The sequence below is a fragment of the Vulpes vulpes genome, chromosome 14 (assembly GCF_048418805.1).
Source record: "Vulpes vulpes isolate BD-2025 chromosome 14, VulVul3, whole genome shotgun sequence".
Taxonomy (NCBI): domain Eukaryota; kingdom Metazoa; phylum Chordata; class Mammalia; order Carnivora; family Canidae; genus Vulpes; species Vulpes vulpes.
The window spans coordinates 95,720,910-95,740,620 of NC_132793.1; positions in this window are offsets into that span (position 1 = coordinate 95,720,910).

Sequence of the window (19,711 nt, forward strand, 5' to 3'; positions counted from 1 at the left end):
ACCAACCTCACTTTTACTATGCTGAACATCATGGAGAGGTTGCTGTACCCATTTCCTATCAGGTGACCCAGTTGTTATCCCAGGCTCAGGGCCTCCCTTCTTTGGACTCACTTGAGAAGAGTCATTATGAGTGGACAGGAAACGTGGAAATCGTTGAACACTTCTATCCCTTATATAGAAACCCTTGTAACCAGACCCACAGAACAACCTCTGCCAAGTACACCTGCTGAGAAAGAGCTAACTTTGTCACGTTGAGGCTATCCTTGCACTGAGAGTCACTGAGACAGGATTTTACTTGGAGAGTGGTAGGGGATCCTTGTGATAGTTGACCACAGAATGCTGTCCGGAAGCACTTGCGTTTGAATCTGCATGGGCCAGTTCCTTTTACAGTGGTGTCTGCTCACACTCACTGCCTCAAGGCTGTCTCTGAAAACTGAGTTTATTCCTGGGGTCTGGAAAGAGGGAAGATGATTGGATGGGCAGCAAGTGTCATGTCTGCCAATGCTGTATGAATTGCCACACAGGCACACAGCCATCCTGATCTCTCCCCTCTTCTGACCCCTCTGTTTAAACAAGTCCCCTTTCCTGCCTTGGTCTTTCCAAAAAATTGGGAGAACCCACAGTAATCACTTCTTTAGGTCAAGTTTCTGTCTATTTGGGTTAAAACATAAGAGTTATATGGGAGTGGTAGCAAATTAAAAGTCATTACCACTCGTTAACATTTTAACTCAAGTTAATAGAGTAGATTAGTTATTTGGCCACTGATAAGGCTCTGGAAGTTCATATTAATGAGGGATAGAGGAGCAGGAAGCTCTGCAGAGCCCAGAAGGGGTCCAGTGGAGTCACATGCAGCAATCAGGCAGTCCTTCCTCATCTCTGACTCGGACTAAGGGTGTATTTCTCCTTCCAGGTGCTGACCTGAAGAGTTGAAATTCCTAAAAACCCCAAAACCATATGTATCATTTGCACATCAACTAAATACTCCGTGCCTTCTCTCCAGAAGTGGAGAGTTTTCATCTCAACTCTTCAGGTCAGTAACTGGAAATAAAGACTCTTCTGGCATTCTTCTTACACAGATACCATCAACTTCATTTTACGTTGGAGGCAACCTAGGTCAAGAGAAGCTCAATTGTGCAAGATAGCTTAGTTGGCAGGGAGGGAATTTTAATGCAGCCGGCCTCCCTTGGGCCTCAGCAACTTCTGGGATCCTGGGAATGCCAAGGTCCCCTCCAACACATTGGGCAATTCTGAATGAATTTGTAAATAGGGACCACCTTTGACTTTTACCAAATCCCCTCCACTTTGGTATGTCAGGATTTGGGGAACAACTTTATCTTCACTCACTGCACACCCTCCATCATCAATGAGACCATAATCATAAATCTCAAGTTTCATTTCTCCACATAGAAGATACCAATCCTTTTAATCCAATCCTTTTTTTAAGAAAAAAAACCTCACCTCAATAATAAATAATAATTTTCTTATCCAAAATTCTGAACCAGTATCGACCACCCTTTAACTCACTCTGAAAGCAGTTTAGAATGTTTAAGAAAAAAACTAGAGTGGTTACAGCCTTGCTTTATCATCATCTCTGAATGAGGAGCTGTGAATTGCTCAGTGTGGGGTGGGGGATAGAGGGGTGTGTGGAAAGAAGGAGAATAGCCTAGTTGGAATAGACTAATAGGCTATTGTATTTCTGCACATCCCATAACTGAGAGAACCTGCCTTCCCTTTTGAAATTTACACTAAATTTGAATGTTCTCACAAATGCAACGTTTCCCCCCTTCAAAATCAGAATCCAGCGATAACAATATGGGAAAATAAACGGGCACATTTGCATTTCATTTGTAGCTTTTGTAAATAGCAAGATTGTATATTAGCTGAAGAAAGAAAAGAAATATACCCAGGGAAGTGCTAAATGTTTCTGGGATTATCTGCAAGAGGCCTTGGGAGGGACATGGGAATGAACTCCATGGGGAGCTGGAAGTGATAGCAGAAGGTGGAGGGAGAGGGCAGTGGTTCAATTTTTTTCCTGAGATTTTTCCAAATTCTTCAGTCAGGATTAAAGGTGGTTTTGAACCAAAGCATGAAGTCAAGGACCAGATGGCAGAGATAAATGAAAAGGAATGTCCTCTTTCAAACTCTCAACAGTGCTTCTGTGAAATTAAAACTGGGATATTTGAATCAACTCATCCAGCTTTGCCCAGACTCCAGCATGACCTCCTCCCCAAGAGCATCTAAGGAAGCTGGCCCTCCTCAGCCATCCCTGACTCTCCCTCTTGTCTTGTGTCACCTTCTCTAGCCTCTGTTTGGATCACGGACTTCTGGGCATTCTCAGAGCTGGGAAGGAAGTTGGGTAGAGAGGATGCACCCCTGTCCATTCACTCACTCAACTATGGTGTGTCTGGAATCATGCTAGAAGGCTGGCATGCAGTGGTGAATGTAGGCACAGTTTCTACCCTTGTGGAATTTGGAGTCCCATGGGATTTTACGGATAGAAAACCCTGGGACCCGGAGACCAAGAGCTGGCTCACAGGTCTGTTGCTAGTTTCAGAGCCGAGAGCAGAATTCTGTCTCTCCTGTCTCCTAGCTGAGGTTGGAGCCAGATTTCCCACACATACACTCTTTCATCTTTTTCTTGACAGTTCAATGAGATTGTAAACTCCCAAGGAGTAAGGGAGCTTTATTCTTCTTCTGGTCCCACATTACCTAGCATGGTAGAGACCCAGTGAATACATGTTCCCACCATGGCTAATTACAAGCCACCCCCATCATGTCACTGACATGTGCACGGGCCTGCCATGATGTAGAATGTCCACCACTTACATACAATAAATGAAATAATCTCGAGAGCATGGATAATGGTAAAAGGTAGATAGTCATATTAGAAAGCGATGAGTTCTGAGTATGTGTGGTCTTTGTTTTTAATGAATTTTTGTAGTTGGAAGTTTTTATGCTTCCATTTCTAATAATGGCTCTGTTTCACCATCAGCATGAGCCACCTCCAGCACAATACTGGTGATCAGGGGCAACGGGAATTTGGCACAATTACAATTAACTTGGTGAGCATGGTTGGGTGAAATACAATTTCTAAAGGAAACTCCAGATGGGATAGTCTCCAAAGCCTCAGTACTCAATGGAATGTCAACTTCCTAGGATCTTGGCATAAAGCACGGTCAAAGGAGCGTGCCCTGGGCCCCAAGTAGGCTTCTTGTGAAATGTCCCTTTGGGAATCCTTTTTTTTCCTCTCCCTGGCTCAGACAGGGTCCCTGTGGCTGTTTCATACTCTCTTCCCAGTTCCCCCAGTCTGGTTTGACAAACCAGACTGAGAACCTGCAGGAAGAAGGGAATCTGTGGAAGAAGGGAAGGGCAGGTGTGAGGGACATGTGGCGGGCTCTGGGATAGAAAAGACCACCATAGAGTTTTTCTCTCCTTGTTAGCCCTGCCTTAAGATGATTGTGTGGACTGACCAGAGACACCCGAGTCTGTTCCTGAAGCCAAGTTTCATATTGTCATATCTTCCTATTTCTTTGTGCCCTACTTTGCCACACTATTTAATTGTTATCACCCTAGGGAGGCAGCATAGTGATTTGTATTAAGAAGATTCTTTTTTTCTAATGTTCTGACATCTAGGGCTTCGCTGAGCCTGGAAAGTACTCTCCTCGGGCTAGTCGATCCTGGAGAGAGTAAAGCATTTGCCTGGGAGTGTTCTTTTCATGTGTAAGCCAGCCAGTCCAGGTCCCATACCCCATCCAAGACTTGGACTTTTTTTTTTTTTTTTTAAACTTTATTTCTGCAAAGCCAATCAACAAGTGTTGGAGGGAAAAAGTGTAAAAGTTATTCTTGCATATTTGGGAACAGCAAGCACTTAGTTTGAGAAAACAAGGACTTAAAATAGTTGAATCAAAGGCCTCTCACTCTCTAGGCCACTATCCCCTCTTTCCTAATCCCCCTCAACACCTGGTACCAGACAGGCAGGGACAGCCCCTGTGCCCCGGAGCTGACTGAAATTACACAGAATGAATCCTAAGCCTGTTTACCACGATCGCCTCTTCCTTCCCATGAAAACCACAAGGAAGCCTCTTGCCCACATTTTCTTCCCACTCCCCTGACTGCTGACTGACCCTGGAGCCTCTCCCTGTGTTCCTGTATGTCATGGCCTGTGACCTTCTCTTGGGAGCTATAACAAATGATCTTTTCAATGGCTACAGTCTCCTGATCATGGGCTTCACCATAGCTGAATTACAACAACACCTACATTTAAAAAATGGTTTGGAGCAGAACTTCTCAAATTACTTGTCGTATAGGACCAGAATTTTTATTCGTTTTTAAATCTCAACCATTGCAGAGCCACGAGTGTCCTACCCCATGACCAGTATGCAGTTCACGTCATGTGCTACTCACCATGCTTGTGGAGAATCTTCAGACTCTTCATCCAGGAGAGTCACTGATCACATACTCAGATGCTGCAACATGTGAAACTGTTATGAATGTTTCTAAACGTTTCTTGTCTTCAATTTCTGTACTTATCTCAGCATGGACCACAAACGTCCAGTTCATACATTGGCCCCTGGACCATACTTTGAGTAGTTCTGGTTCTGAGCTGATTTTGAGACCACAGAGATTGCTGTTCGGAACTTAGCTTTTTGTGTGGTCTTGATCTAAGTTCCAGTTTTCTCTCTATTAAATAGAGAAGATAATAATGCTTAGCTCATGAGTTTTGGTAAGAATGAACTAAATTATATAACCCAAGTACTTAGGAGCATGCTGGCATAAAGTAACTGTTCATTACGTGTGGGCTTCAATTTATTATTTAGGATAATGCAAAAATAGAAAGGATGTATATATACAAAATACAAACTGGTTATCTCTGGATGGTGAAATTTGGGTTGATCTTTATTTTTCTCCACACTTTTCTCCATTTTACAAATTTTCTACGATGACCATAAATTACTCTGTAATCAGGAAAAAAGTCATTACAATTTGTGGTGCCTATTTCCTCTGTACTGAATTTTTTTTTTTTTCTGCTGGAGTTTAATATCCTTTCTTAATAACCCAATAGAAACACACATATTTAGTAAAGAAAATTGGTTTTGCAAACAATTTCCAACCTTTCTTTGATGTTTTGTGAGCAGCTACCTGATATTCACACTGCAGTTTTTGATGAAGGAAAACACGGTCTACAAAACTTTGCCCACTGGCATCAGAAAGCCCTGGAGATTCTTCCCTCCCCTATTTTCTCACTTGATGTCACCCGATCATCACCTAGCCTGGACTTCTCTGTTGATTGCTCTGTGTCACAGCCAAGTCCCAGTTTCCAGAGCAAAGCGGTGACTCAGAGAGCTGTGTGCAAGGAAAGCAGGCAATAGCTTTATACCCACATGGCACCCCAACCCCACCCCAGCCCCCAGGGCTGAAGGGACTGACTCTCCCCTCTTCCTCACCATGGCTCAAACTCTGCTGCTGATAGTTCTGTGCAGGCAGTGATACTGAGGACATATTAAAATGAGGGACCAAGGGGATAAGACAAACATGAGGGTCATAATGAAGAAAACCTTCCTCTTCAAGTCCTCACATAAAGTCCTTGGCCAGACCATCAGGTCATCTCACTATGCAAAGCTCTCTTTGAGAAAATGATCCTTGTCTTGAATGCAACCATGTGACCGTTTCATATTTTGGAATACCTGCCCCCCCCCCCCGCCTTTTTTTGGTGGGATGAAATTCATTGAGATGAAAAAGAAGGCAATAATTTAAGTCTCCCCAATTGTTTATTTTTTAATTCAAGCTGCAAAAAACAAACTCTGAAACTTGTCCAAATTCTAAGAGGGCATTATTACTACCTAACATTCATCATCATTAACATTTTTGCGGGAAAGATGATCTTTATGATGTAGTAGTATTGTATTTTTTTTGTTACAAATATTTTTCAGAGAGCATTGGGATACCGCACATAACTAAAACTTAGAAGGTACCTGGATGACTCAGTCAATCAAGTGTCAGACTCTTGATATCAGCTCAGGTCATGATCTCAGAGTCCTGAGATAGAGTCCCACATAGGTCTCCACGCTGGGTATGGAGGCTGCTTAAGAGTCTCTCTCTCCCTCTCCCTCCGCCCTCCTTCCTTTATCTCTCTCCTTCTCTCAAAATAAAATAAAAGTAAACAGTAACTAAAGTTTAAATGTTTACCAATAGGGAGATAATTTTGATAATTCTTAATGATTATGGAGATTTGTGGCTGCGTACCTGCCTTTGGATCAACATATTATTGGTAATAGCTATGTTTTATTTCTTCTAAGACTTTGATCAGTAACAGAACTCTAGTTATAGAGTTGATCCAATGGAGGAAACATAGTCCATTTTGCAGTTTTCTGGAAACTCATCGAGATGACAAATAAGTGCTGGGTCACTCTTTCAGTCTGAAAGCAGTTTAATAAATTTTCTTGAGTGGCCCTGGGAGCAGCCGTGGCCTCCAGCCATCTGATATCACGAGAGGTGGATTGGGCACATAACAGCAACCCCTGTGAGCATTTAGTTACTCACATATTGAGTCAAAAAAAATGCTATGTGATTTTCCCAGTACAGCAGAACATACATCCAAGAGAGATTAGGAAGTATGATCTTTCAGTTTTATTCCAAAAGGAATGCCAGGGTCTCATATCCAAAAAGGCTCCATAGCGAGTTATTATACTTCTCTAAGTGCCCATAAGATTCTTGGCCAAACTCTAAATTTTACTAGAGGGACCCACTGGCTCATGTCCGCTGATTCGGCTGTGTGTGTAGATTGTGGTTCTTGAGTGCGCAGGGAAGGTGAAAAAGGAAGAACCATTGAAGGTTGGACTCAAAAGATCTTCTTTACAATGTCCTTCCTTTTCTCTTGCTCTCTATGTGAATAATCCCCAATTTGGACCATTTAAGATGAGTCTTGTAGTATCTATTTTGTAGTTTAAAAACATGAAAGGTATAAGGGACTTCATCTGGCTTTTTCTAAGGACCTTTCATGTTTCTAGCATTGCCCTTCTACCTTTCCATGTGAATTGCTAACTTCCTGACTCTCATGTATTTCAGGAAGATTTTACTTTCTGTAGTGAGGCTCGTGTCAAAGGATAACATTCTCTTATAATTCCAGGCCCAGCAAAGGGGAACACATCTTCCCTTCCCCTTTCTTCCTTCCTCTTGGCCATCTCTTGGGAGGGGCCAACACCCTTCCTGCAGAATGAGGGTCCCAGGGCTCTGACAACAGCTGGCCCCTGGCAGGCATGTGCCCACAAAGGAAAGAAGCAAGAGCAATGCTGCATTCATTTCAGGATCCATTAGGGGCACGTATGGCACAGGGAAACCAATAGGAAAGATGAAGCTGGCAAGAAAAAAACGATTTCTCTGTTTCTAGAATTGAATTGACCACAAATAATGATGGGGTGGAAATCACTAAGCAGCATCCACTTTAAAAGGTGAAGAAATTTAAAAATCACACCCAACACACATTTTTGTTGTCATTTCCAAAGCATAGCTAAAAGAAAAGGGATAATTGCCGCTTTGGTTGTGTGTGTGTGTGTGTGTGTGTGTGTGTTTCCTGTTTATGGGGCAGACTACCCACCGGGATCTGGGACTGTAGCACACAGCTAGCCATTGTGAGAGCCCGTGGCCTCCCGGGAAGCAGAAATTATCCTTCTAAGGTTGCTGCAACCATTTGAAAGGATAATCTCTTTAGTATCAATAATATTGATGATTCATCATAATTTGCTAGATAATAGAAAACCATTTTACAGTCTTGCTTTCAGAAGCCAGTAAAGAGAAGGCTTCCAGAGGGAGTGGTTACCCACTCAAAAGTGATCCTTGTCCTCTGACAACATACAATAGGAAAGGTATTTTGAGAGAAGGCATGGAGAGTATAGTTTCCATGTTTGTAAAATAGTCTCTGTAGAATCAGTCCTTCCTGTGCCTTCACACAACTTGGGAATTTATGGGCAATTCCACAAAAGGAGGAATTTCTCTGTCTCTTCTCTGTCTGTCTCTCTCTCTGTCATTTGATTTCTTGCATGGGGTCAATCCTGGGCTGGGTGTACTCAGGCTCACCTGAGGGGTGGTCTTTTCGCGGCTTTTGTTGTCCTGTTGCGATAGTGGAGAAGGGCCACCAGGTGGCACTGTGCTAGATCAGGGTCTCCAAAATGAAGCGGAATTGCAGGGCTGAGCGTGCCAGGTAGATACTGGGCAAGGTAGGGTCAAAAGAGAAATCGAGACAATGCGAACAGAGAAAGGAAACAACCACCCAGAGGACAAAAATCTTGCATTTTGCTTATTGACCTGTGTTAGACCCACGGAAGCCAGTTTCCATTAGCCATCAATTTCAAGCATGTAACTGGAATTGAGATAAGAAGTAGACACAGTGTCTCCGGAAATCAGTATTCAAGGCAAACAAAATGGGAGATGGGTGTGAATCACCAAAAAATTGGTTGGATAATCCCAGTTATCCCTGCAGAGGGGTCCTTTTCTTAACGCCCCTTCTAGTCTTGGTGAAGAAATGAAATTTGAGCAGTTCTTCAGATAATCAGTAATGGAAATCAATAATAGACACTTTGCACTATCAGTGAAAATCAATAATAGATTAATACCTTGCACTGTTCCTGATTTGGGCACAACTATAATAGATGTGCGTTTTTAGTTGTTTAAACTGAAGAGTTAGAAAAATATGAAATGTTTCCACTTCCTCAGTTATCCTGACATATAATTAGACCAAGAATCAGCCTTTCTCTAGATGCCCCTCCCTCTCCCCCAAGGCAGGTATATGAAACAGCAAACCCACTTCCTTGGGGATGGAGGAAGAGGGTGATATTTGTGCAGCATCTGTGTCCTCACAGCTCATGCACCAGCCACGAGGCACTATATACAGTATCTCCCCTTTCTGAGCCCAGAACTGTGCCCACTGCTCTGATAGTAAGAAATAGACATCAGCCCTGCATACTCTCCCTAGAGTCTTTGGAAAAGATCCCTGCTTCACTTATGGGGTGATGCTTGTCACATGTTGCACAGATATAGCTGCACCCAACCCCTCATTAACTTAATGGATTCATGTAGTCAGTCCCCCAGGGATGTGGAGTTGAAGCGACTGCGATTCACAGCGAGTGTGGGAGTATTTATAAGAGCGTCTCCCACTGCTCCCAGGTTCTGAAAGCGGGTGAGCTCTGCTCCTGCAGCAGATAAGGAGGAAGTGAGCACCGTACCCAAAAGCTGTCATCGTTTGTTCATTCATTTATGCTTTTTTATGACACTCAGTTTTGCTTCCCAAGAAGAGAAAGCTTATTAATTTTTGTGTACTTCACCCATCTTGCAGTCCATACTGGCCCATTTTGTATGAGGTTTTTCAGTTGTTGCTTTTTTGTTTTTTTGTTCTTTGTAGTAAGGAAATGACCTGTATGAGGCAATCAGCTTTACTTAGGCAGTGCTTTTTTTCCATGTTCAGAGGCAATAACTGTTCTTCACCAACTTTCTCTCAAGTGTAAATTATGGATCATAAACTCATAGCCCAAGTTTAATCTGAGCCCCCTCAAATATTTTCTTGGACCAGCAAAGTATTTGAAAATGTTTTTGAGTCTGGAAAACTTTAGGGGACCACAGATTTCCCAGCTCTCAATAGACCCCACCACTTGTTCTTTTACATCTGGTCTGATTCACACACTTGTGAGCTTTGCCTCACTCCATGGGCATCTAGGAATTAGACCAACACGAAACCCATATTAATGGGAAAAAGAACCCAGAACATGTGTACTTCACTGATGATGGGTCAGCACCTTCTCATATAATAGATTTTAAGTAAATGGGGGAGAATCCCACATATTGTTCACAGGAGGGTTAATTAGAACACCTTCTCTGGAGGGCAATTTAGTGATATATGGAAGCCCTGTTATAGGAGGCGCTTGTTCTGTAAGGTGAATTGATGGTCAGTGAGAAGTATGCAGACCCACCAGGAGGCCTGCTCCTCCTGCACAGCCGCATGCCCTGGGAGCAGTTAGGAGTATGATTTACAGAGAGGAATGGAGGCCTCTTGTTAACCAAACAAGTCCATTAATTGGAGTTGGAAACATCTCATAACATAACAGAAGTCTTTAAAAAGGACATGACCTCAACACCCATCTAAATTCCACCCATCTTTAGAAATTTTTTCCTCAGGAAATACATAAGTGAATGTGGCTATGTCTAGATACAAAGATGCTTATAACAATATCATTTATAGAAATGAGATATTGAGAACAATCTAATGGCTGGCAGTAGGCCATCATGAACAAATCATGTGACAGTTATTCAGTGTGGTCATTAACAGTCATAAATTGGTGAAATTTATATATATAGAAGTCACTTTGCATTTTAGTAAGTTGAAGATTATAAAACAATATGATCCCATTTTTTCAAACATTAACATGTATATATTTGCATGGTGTGGTGGGCATCCTCCAAGATGGCACCCAATGATGTCTGCCTCCTGGTATTTACAGCCTTATATGACCCTTTTCCTGTAAATAACTTGTTTCTAACCAACAGAGTACAGGAACTTTGAGGGGATGTCAATTTCATGATTAGGTTACAAAAGGTTGTGACTTTTGTCTTGCTTTTGGGCTCTCTCTGTTGCTTTTTTGGCTTGCTCACATTGATGAAGGCAATCACTATGTTAGAAAAGCCGTGTGGCAGGGAATGGAGGGTGGCCTCTAGCCAACAACCAGTGGGGAACTGAGGCCCTCAGTCCAGTAGCCCATAGGGAACTGATTCTTGCCAACAACCATTGAGAGAGCTTCTCCCACTGACCCTCCAGATGAGACCCTACTCTGGACAATATTTTTGATTGCAGCCTTTGGGAGACTCTAAAAAAGAGGATCCAACTAAGCTGTGTAACTATACCTAGATTCCTGGCCCACAGAAATTGCGAGATAATAAATGTGTGCTGTTTTGAGCTACTACATTTGTGGTGATTTGTTACATAGCAATAGACAACTAATACCCAGGGTGAGAGATCTGGAGGTATATATAGGAGAATAGTGGATGTCAGTGTGTCTTGATGGCATAAATGTAGCATTCTTAAAATGTTTGGGGACTACACATCACTTAGATGAGGTACTGGCAGGCTTTTATATTTTACTCTGATGAAAACATTGAGATTTTGACACTGTCATTGAGTAAACAGAAGGGTGACTTAACAGTTTACAATTTATTTGGCTGATTTCATATACTTATGACAGAGAAAACATTATCATGTCTCTGAGACACACTCTGTATTTATGGTGGGAACTGTGATTTGGGGTGACTTTAATTCACATTTACCCCTCTTTGTTGCAGGTTGGGTTCTCTGAAACAGAATTTGGGTTGCAAGATGTTTACCAGGGATCAGCACCTGTGAAAGGAGGGTAGGGGGAGCAGGATTGAGCAGAAAGTAAATTGAACTGCAATGCAGTCTAATACAGCCTCATCTAACCAGGATCGAGGGACTCTGGAGCAGATATTGTCCAGTAGATGTGTCTTGAATGGGGCTAAAATGGCAGAGCCTCTATAGCCCTGCTTGCTGAGCCACTGAATGCAGGCTGCCCCCAAAAGAGGAGTGGCTTCTGCTTGGTGGCTTTCTGCCCCTGACAAAGACCTGGAAGGTGCTGACACTGGAGGCTGCTGACTGCACCTTCCACACTGGACACCACGTCCTTCCTTGAATGGGATTCTGGGCAGCTCATTTCTCTGTCAACCACAATGGAAAATAGGGAAAAAGAGCAAGGCTGGGCTGAATGGGAGGGGGGAGTGGAACTATTGCGTGGACCTAACAAAAATTTTGGCCAACCACATGGAGAAATCTTGACTATATTTGGCCAGAGTTTTTCCCCATTGAGTGGAAAATGCTAGATATTTATATTCCCCACAATGGGTCATTGGATGTGTTATCCTAGGAAAGACATGCCGTTAGGTGAGGTCACTTTCTGCAGCTGAGAAAACCTGGAGGAGTTGACAACCAGAAGTTGTCCTCTGGCAGCACTTCCCACAGCTGTGACAGCAAGTCTTCTCTCCTGGAGGTATCTTGGCGGATGTCTCTGTGATCATAGTCTACTATTAGTATCACCAACATCCACTTCTTCATATACATTCTCAAGACCTCAGTGTACTCCCCCCTTCCTGTGGAAACGTAGATTAGAAGGACCTATAGCAGTTGGTCTTGGGGCCCCACCTGGAACTGATTATTCTTTAGATTTCCCTTACCATCACCTAGCACCTCTGCTAGTCTCAGTGGCTTACCAGCTAAAGTGATGCGGAGGTCTGAGTCCCTCATCACTGTGCCTTCCTCAGGCCAGGGTTGTGCATTTACCTGCTCACCTTCACATTTGAAAGGGAGGACTGACCAAGAGGCACCGAGTAGATCACCTGGAGCTCTACCTCACATTCAGGGACCATATTTTCTGTTGAGATAGTGATACCTTTCTTCACCTGTTTGTCTCTTGACCGAAGGATTTTGAAGTGCCCCATGGCAAGCACAGCTTATAATTCAATGAAATTCTTGCTCTGGCTCTGGCAAAAGTATAGCCCCATTGGGAAACAGGACCTCTAACTTTGAAGAACCCAGTTACAGGAATGGAAAACACAAAGTTGTCCTGTGGGAGGGGTGTTCTGGATGAGGGCTCTTTTCCTGGCTTGCAGATAGCTGCCTTCACTCTGTATCCTCACATGGCAGATAGAGGGAGTTTTGGTGCTTCTTCCTCTTTTTATAGGGACACTTATCCCATCACAATGGCCCTACCCTCACAACCTTATCTAAACCTAATTACCTCCCAAAGACGCCCCCAATACTATTACACTGGGGGTTAAAGCTTCAACATATGAATTTTGAGGGCACACAGCATGTACCCTATAGTACTGATCCATCTATAAGCCAAGGTTTGGCTTTTTCTTCCCTTAGCTAGTCATACATGGTTCTGATACAGCTACGGGCATGGACTGAGGAAGAAGTCATGGACATCTGGGCTCTCTGTTCATGCAGCTTGTTTGTGCCTCCCTGGGTACACTGTTGTTCAGTCTTATCCTTTTCCATTTTATGATGGGCTGCTACTGGGCCAATCCAACCTTAGGGCATAGAGGGTCTGACAAACTTAGATCATAATGGAAAGTTCTGGACTCATGACCACATGTGATGTCTCCATGGTCAAGTGCTCCACCTGTACTAGAAGCTGTTTTCAAAAGGTATACAATTCTCCACTGCAGATGCCAAGGTCTTGCCACAATCCTAGCAACCTGCCCTGTGGTTCTTTAACTAGAATGGACCTTTTGCTTCACACAGCACCTTTCCCCACCAGCAATAACTCAATATTATAGGTCCTCCTGGGTCATATGGTGGAAATAGCCACATGTTTTCACTACAGCCCAGCCCAGCTGCAAAATCCTTTTTGGTTCTGGGCTCCACTCAAAGTATACAGTGTTTCAATTTACCCCCAATATGGGCTGGAACCATACTGCAAGGTGTGGAATATGATACATCCAGGACTTCACTAAGCCTACCAGACACTGTGTTTCCTTCCTTCTTCATGGCCAGAGATATGAAATGTATTATCTTAGACTTGGAAGGAGATGTCTTGGCATACCTCTGACCACTGTCACCCTAAAAATTGTATTGATGTAGCATGACCTACTTATACATAGCTTACCTTCCAACATCAGGAGCATGTGTCATACCAACTCAACCAGTGTGCTAGCCAGCTCTTCCTTGTCTGGCCCAATTATCACACTTTCATCAATGTAGAAGATAGATGTGATGCTCTGTGGTATGTCCAAATCATCCATATCTCTTTTATCAGGAGGGTTCCTATATTCATGGAAGAAAACTATGACTTTTTTTGTTGCCCATTCCAGGTGAATGCAAACTGTTTCAGATCCTCTTTTCATACCATGTACCTGAGACCACGTTAATGTGCCCTAACAAAGTCAATACATCTGACATAACAGCTGCTATTAGGGCTACTTCTTGATTGAATTTGTGGTAGTTTATTGTCATTTTTCAGGATCCATTTGGTTTTTGCCAGAGGCCAGATTGATGAATTCATTTGAGGTATGATGGGAATTGCATCCCCTGCCATCTTTAAATCAAGGTTTAGCAAACCTTTAAAGCACCAGATAAATATTTTCGGCTATGTGGCCACATAATTTCTATTATAGCTGTTTAACACTACTGCTGTAGTGCAAAAACAGTCATAGGCAATATATAAACAAATGAACATGGCTGTGTTCCAACAAAACTTTATTTAGAGAAACAGGTGGTGGGCTGGATTTGGCCTATGGAATTTGCCAATCCCAGCTTTCGGTCTTTAAGAGTGTCACTAATTTCTGCCATCCTAAGAAAGATTTGCTATGTTGCTGTGGAGAAGGATGTGTCAAGTCAAGCAGTTCTTAAAATTTGCTTTCCACATTTCCATAAATTTGGTAAGAGAACAATGTGGCAAAAAGAATTTAGATAATCTATTAGTCATGACACAACATATTTGCATGGATTTTCCCATTACCCCCAAGTTCCATGGGTTGATGTGGAGTGGGCCTAGTGGATGTTGCACACACAGATCTGTGTCACAGCCAAGAAACACTGAGCTTAGAGAATGCTAAATCTTATAAGGGTTGTTGGCAAACATACCCATCCTTCTCTCCAGAGAAAGATTAGACTTATTATCCTGGAAGGTACAAAAATCCTCTCCTGGGAGGAGGGAGATTTTATTTTCCTGGAATGTTTCCTAGGATTTCTATCTTTAGGGAGACACTCTTTCTAGCTTCGAAGGCTGTCTGTTATAGAAACATTTTTTTTTCTTTGCAGGGCCTTAGGCTCAAAAGATAAGCAGAAATGTCAGAGTTATGGAGAATCACCTCCAAATAATACCATTCTAGAGGCTTCCATTTGGTGTTCCCCATTAGGATAGTTTTCACCCCATAGATCAAGAACCCAATATTTGGCTTGCATCGATTCTTGAGTATGTAAAACTCTAAATATGCATTTGGAGTTCAGAAGTGACTAATAGGTGGGTCCATGCATGGAGAGGATCTACTATGAGCCAGAACTTGGCCAGACCTCACTTATCTCCTGGCCCCCATGTGCTCCCCACTTTAACAGAGCATGAGAGGATAGTGATACTTTAGGCTTATGAGTGTCAGTGCTAACTTAGTCCTGTGTCCAATAGTCCTTCAAACATTTGAGTATTCCCCTTCCCCTGGTATAAGCTATATAAATTAATAGCTGTAGGTCCCTTATGAAGGACTGGAGTAAACATACCATGTAAAGCCAGGAGATTCAATAAATGTTCTAAGGAAGTCTCAAAGAAGATACCATTTTCTAAGACCAATGGTGAGGGGCACCATGACCACTAAGAAGTTCAGTGGTATCACTTTTCTGTAAGCCAGGGGCTGGTGGTAGGAGGAGCTATCATGGAGCTGGGCACACTGGCAGCAGTGGGGATGATAGGGTACTGGAACAATGAAGACCAGGTGGGCACATTTATCATGATGAGGACCAGGGCAGGAGTGACATCCAAGAGGCTTGACCCACAGAAAATTAAGAACTTTATGGACACAGGTAGTAGAACCAATGGAACTAGAAATGAAATATATGAAATCCAACCAGGGTACTTCTAAGCAGTACAGGCAGAAGAAATTAAGGATGGATGAGTAAAAGGCTGCAGGCAATCACCTCAATAAAATATTGTACCCCCTTACCTGTATTCTTGGTTTCAGCCAGTTTTAGATTAAAGAGGTGCCTGAATCCCGGGAGGAAGGACCAGGACCCTACACCATGGCAAGCATACACAGTAATGATTCCCACAGCCCTGCCCAATCCAAACTTATGTCTGGCTCCCTTGATAAAGCACCCACAAATATTCCCCCAGCTTCTGCAGGTGCGTGTTGGCTGGCACTCACATCCTTCTTGATCAGGAGATAATTTTAAAACCTTTATGGAACCCTCTGCTGGTTTTCAGCCTCTCTTGAGTTGACTAAATCACGTGCATTTTGCATCTACACAAGATGAATTCATATTTAATGGCCCATCTGATGGCCCCGACCCTAGGAGGTAATGGCATCTGATGTCTTTAGGAAGACAGTGAGTGACAGGCAGATCATGACCCCATCTCAGTGTGGCATTGATTTGTCCATGTTGTGCTCATTTTTGGAGTAATCTTTTTTGGCAGGGTCATACTCATGTGGCCATCAGAACCAATCCGTTTGCCCAAATACTGGCTTATTAACCTGAAACAATCAAGGAGAAGAAGTGTGGATCTTTCTTCTCCCCGTTATGTCTTTGAACGTTCCCCTTCTGTGAAAGTACTTAGGGAAGGAAATTAGTAGAAGGTCTTTCTTTGCTTTTGAAGATACAAAGACCTGCCTAGGGACTCATCCCTGTTTCTGTCTAACAGTATCACTTTTCTAATTAAAAAAGTCATTTCCTGACAAGAGGCTTTGAGGGATAACTAGGGGACTTAGTTTGTTTCTCATAACTATAGGAAAACAAACCCGGAGGAAAAAAAAGCATGCTGAAAATTTGTGGAGGGTCTGTCTGTGCAGGGAAGACAGCACAGGATTTGGTGATGGGTCAGCCTCAGGGAAAAGGGCTTAAATGCCACTGATTTGTATGAGACTTTGGTCATTCTTGATTATTCTCAATTCTCTTCTTTTCTTCAAGGGCATGGCCAGGATCTAGACAGATCTTTTTTTAGAGGAAAAAGCTGAATTTCAGATAGTTTATATGGCTTGGCCAAAATCTCATGCTAATATGTGACATTTAAACCCATTTACCTTTGAGGCTGACTAGCAAATCCTATGCTGTTTTCCCTTCCCATGATAGATAGACCTGCCACGATTTTTTAATTGGGAAAACTAGTTTGTATCCACATTTCTTTCTCCTTGAAGACTGAGGAGGGGTCTCCAGCTAAGTTGGAGGTTTAAGAAGTCTGGTGCCCATTTGATGCGGTCATCTAGAAAAGCAGGAAGTCATGAGACCAGGAAAAGAATGGTGGAATCTCTGAGCAGGATCTGGGTTTCTGGTTTCCTGTTTGAGATTTCAGGGTAAACCTAAAGGGAGTCCAATCTGTACAGGCATGAGATTTTCTCCAGCTATGTTCACGTGGGCCACTGTAGCTCTGAGAAATCCCAGGAACAGAACTGCTGAATCAAGGATCATACACACTTTACATTTTCGTGGCCATTGCCAAAGAGCTATGCAAATATACTCTTCCATCAAAATGTTTCTCCACACCTGTTAATATAGCATTGTATCAAACTTGTTGATCTTTGCCATCTGCTGGGTGGAAAAAAATTGGTATTTTGTTGGTTTAAATGCAAATTATTTCATTATATGTGAGAATGAACATATTTTCTTATGTTTCTTCTGTGAACTGCTATTCATGATGGAAACTACTTGTGAATTTTAGAATACTCAGATTAAAAGGAAAATATAGCGTCTGAGCTACTGAGCAAAAATACAAAACACTAAGGAGGGGGTCCTAATACTTTAGGGCTAAGTCTTCCTCTGCCTTGGCTAGAAACATTTTGGCTGTGGCCACAACTCTCCTCAGAAACATCCTCAACCCACCCAGGTGTAGGTACCAGCCAATGGGAGACTGGTACCCAGATTCCCAACTCCCACTGCTGTAATCCCATTTCTAACCCGCAGCTGAAATTTTGCCCATGACACATCCTAGGGAAACACTGAAAGGAAAAGTAATGAATAAAATGAAAGGATAAAATAAATCCTTTTCCTTATAGGTTCAGTGGGAAATGTGAGTCAGAATTATGCATTCAGCAGCATAGAAATGATACTAATATATGCAAAACTTATGAATCATACACTTTTTAACCTGCTGTACAACTCCTTAAGAGAAAATAAGACTCCTAAATCTAGTAAGTTTGTCTACACTGAGACCCATGGTACATACACACACTGTGCTGTTCCAAATTTTTAAAACTGGAATGTGAAATAAATAAATCTTTTGGATTCCTCTTCTTTTTCTGTGTGTGTGGGGCATTAAACACAAGTTGAAAGGGGGTGAGAATCTCTCTAAGTGCATGCTTGGAGAGGGAGGCATAGTACAGACATCGAAGAGAGAATATAGGGTGTTGGTGGTACAGACCTGTTTTGAGAGTGTGGATTTGGCCACAGGAGTCTAGGCTTGCCTGAACTATGACAGTGTCTTCACATGAATATGCGTTTTATATTTAGAACCCTGGAAGTGAGGGTGGGTTCACCACCCAGCAGATGTGGTGGACTTGTGCCAGATGAGTAGTTTTGAAATGATGTCCTTTGAAGCCCTGGGTCTTAGTGTTGTTTCCAGAGGGAAGTGAGACTCAGATGGAAGGGCTGCCTGAACAGAAGCAGTTCTGCCCTTATTACCTGCGTAGATGGTGCTTCTGTCTATGAAAAAAGTATTCTGCACCAATAACATATGTGGGATGCTTTCTATGTGCCATGAACTATGTTGAGGTTGTCATTTAACTTGGAGAGCTGTCCAACTTTCCCAGTTTTGCAGGTGACAAAATTGAGACTCAGAAAGGTTACTAGCCTGCCCAAGAACCCCTTGCTAGTGAGTGGTGAGCCTGAGTACTATGGAATGAATGTTTGTATCTCCCCCAAATTCCTATGTTGAAGCCCCAACCCTCAATAAAATGGTACTTGGCAATGAGGCCATTGGGAGATAATTAAGTTAGGATGAAATCATGAGGATAGGGACCTTCCTGATGGGCTTATCACTCTTATAAGAAGTGACATCAGAGAACTTGCTCTTTCTTTCCTGCATGTGAGGACACAGCAAGAAGGTGGCTGGTCTGCAAATGAGGAAGAGAGTTCTGACCAGAACTCGATCATGCTGGCACCTTGATCGGGACTTCCAGCTTTCAGGACTGTGAGAAAATAAACGTCTGTTGTGGAAGCCACCCAGTCTATGGTATTTTGTTATGGAAGTCTGAGCTGACTGTGACACTGGGTTTTAATCCTTGTCTTTCTGACTGGAGCAGCCATATTCATCCCAGTGTACCCTGCCACCTCTCTGGGATGATCCATGATTCTACTATGCCATTCTGCTAACATATCACACAATAATGATAAAATAATTTAGGACAAAGCACATGTAAACTGTCCTGAGAAATCTGTAATATTCTTGGGATATTTTTTGGTCTTTAAACTTGTCATAAGGATGCTGTTCAAAAGGAGACATTTAATTTGCTTCCTTTGAAAGAAAGGACTCTATAATCAGTGATTCCACCATCCATAGAAATCCATCTATCATATATGGTTCTGGGTTGTATAAAGCTCTATTTTCAGGGCAACCCTGGGTGGCTCAGTGGTTTAGTGCTGCCTTCAGCCCAGGGTGTGGTCCTGGAGACCCGGGATCGAGTCCCACGTCGGGCTCCCTGCATGGAGCCTGCTTCTCCCTCTGCCTGTCTCTCTGCCTCTCTCTCTCTCTCTCTCTCTATCTCATGAATAAATAAATAAAATCTTTTTTAAAAAACTCTATTTCATAGAAATTATTTAAAAATCCTAAACAATAAAATTTACCCTTACAGAGAAGTCCTTCTTTCACTATTCTCTAATTTTCGCCTTTGAAAAATAGACTGAGTTGAAAGTGCATACAAAGCTTGTTCATGGTCGAGCATACATTTCATCAGAGCATGTAAAGCTGAGCCATACTGAGAGCTTCTCAGGGAACTCATCAGATCCAAAATACCTAAG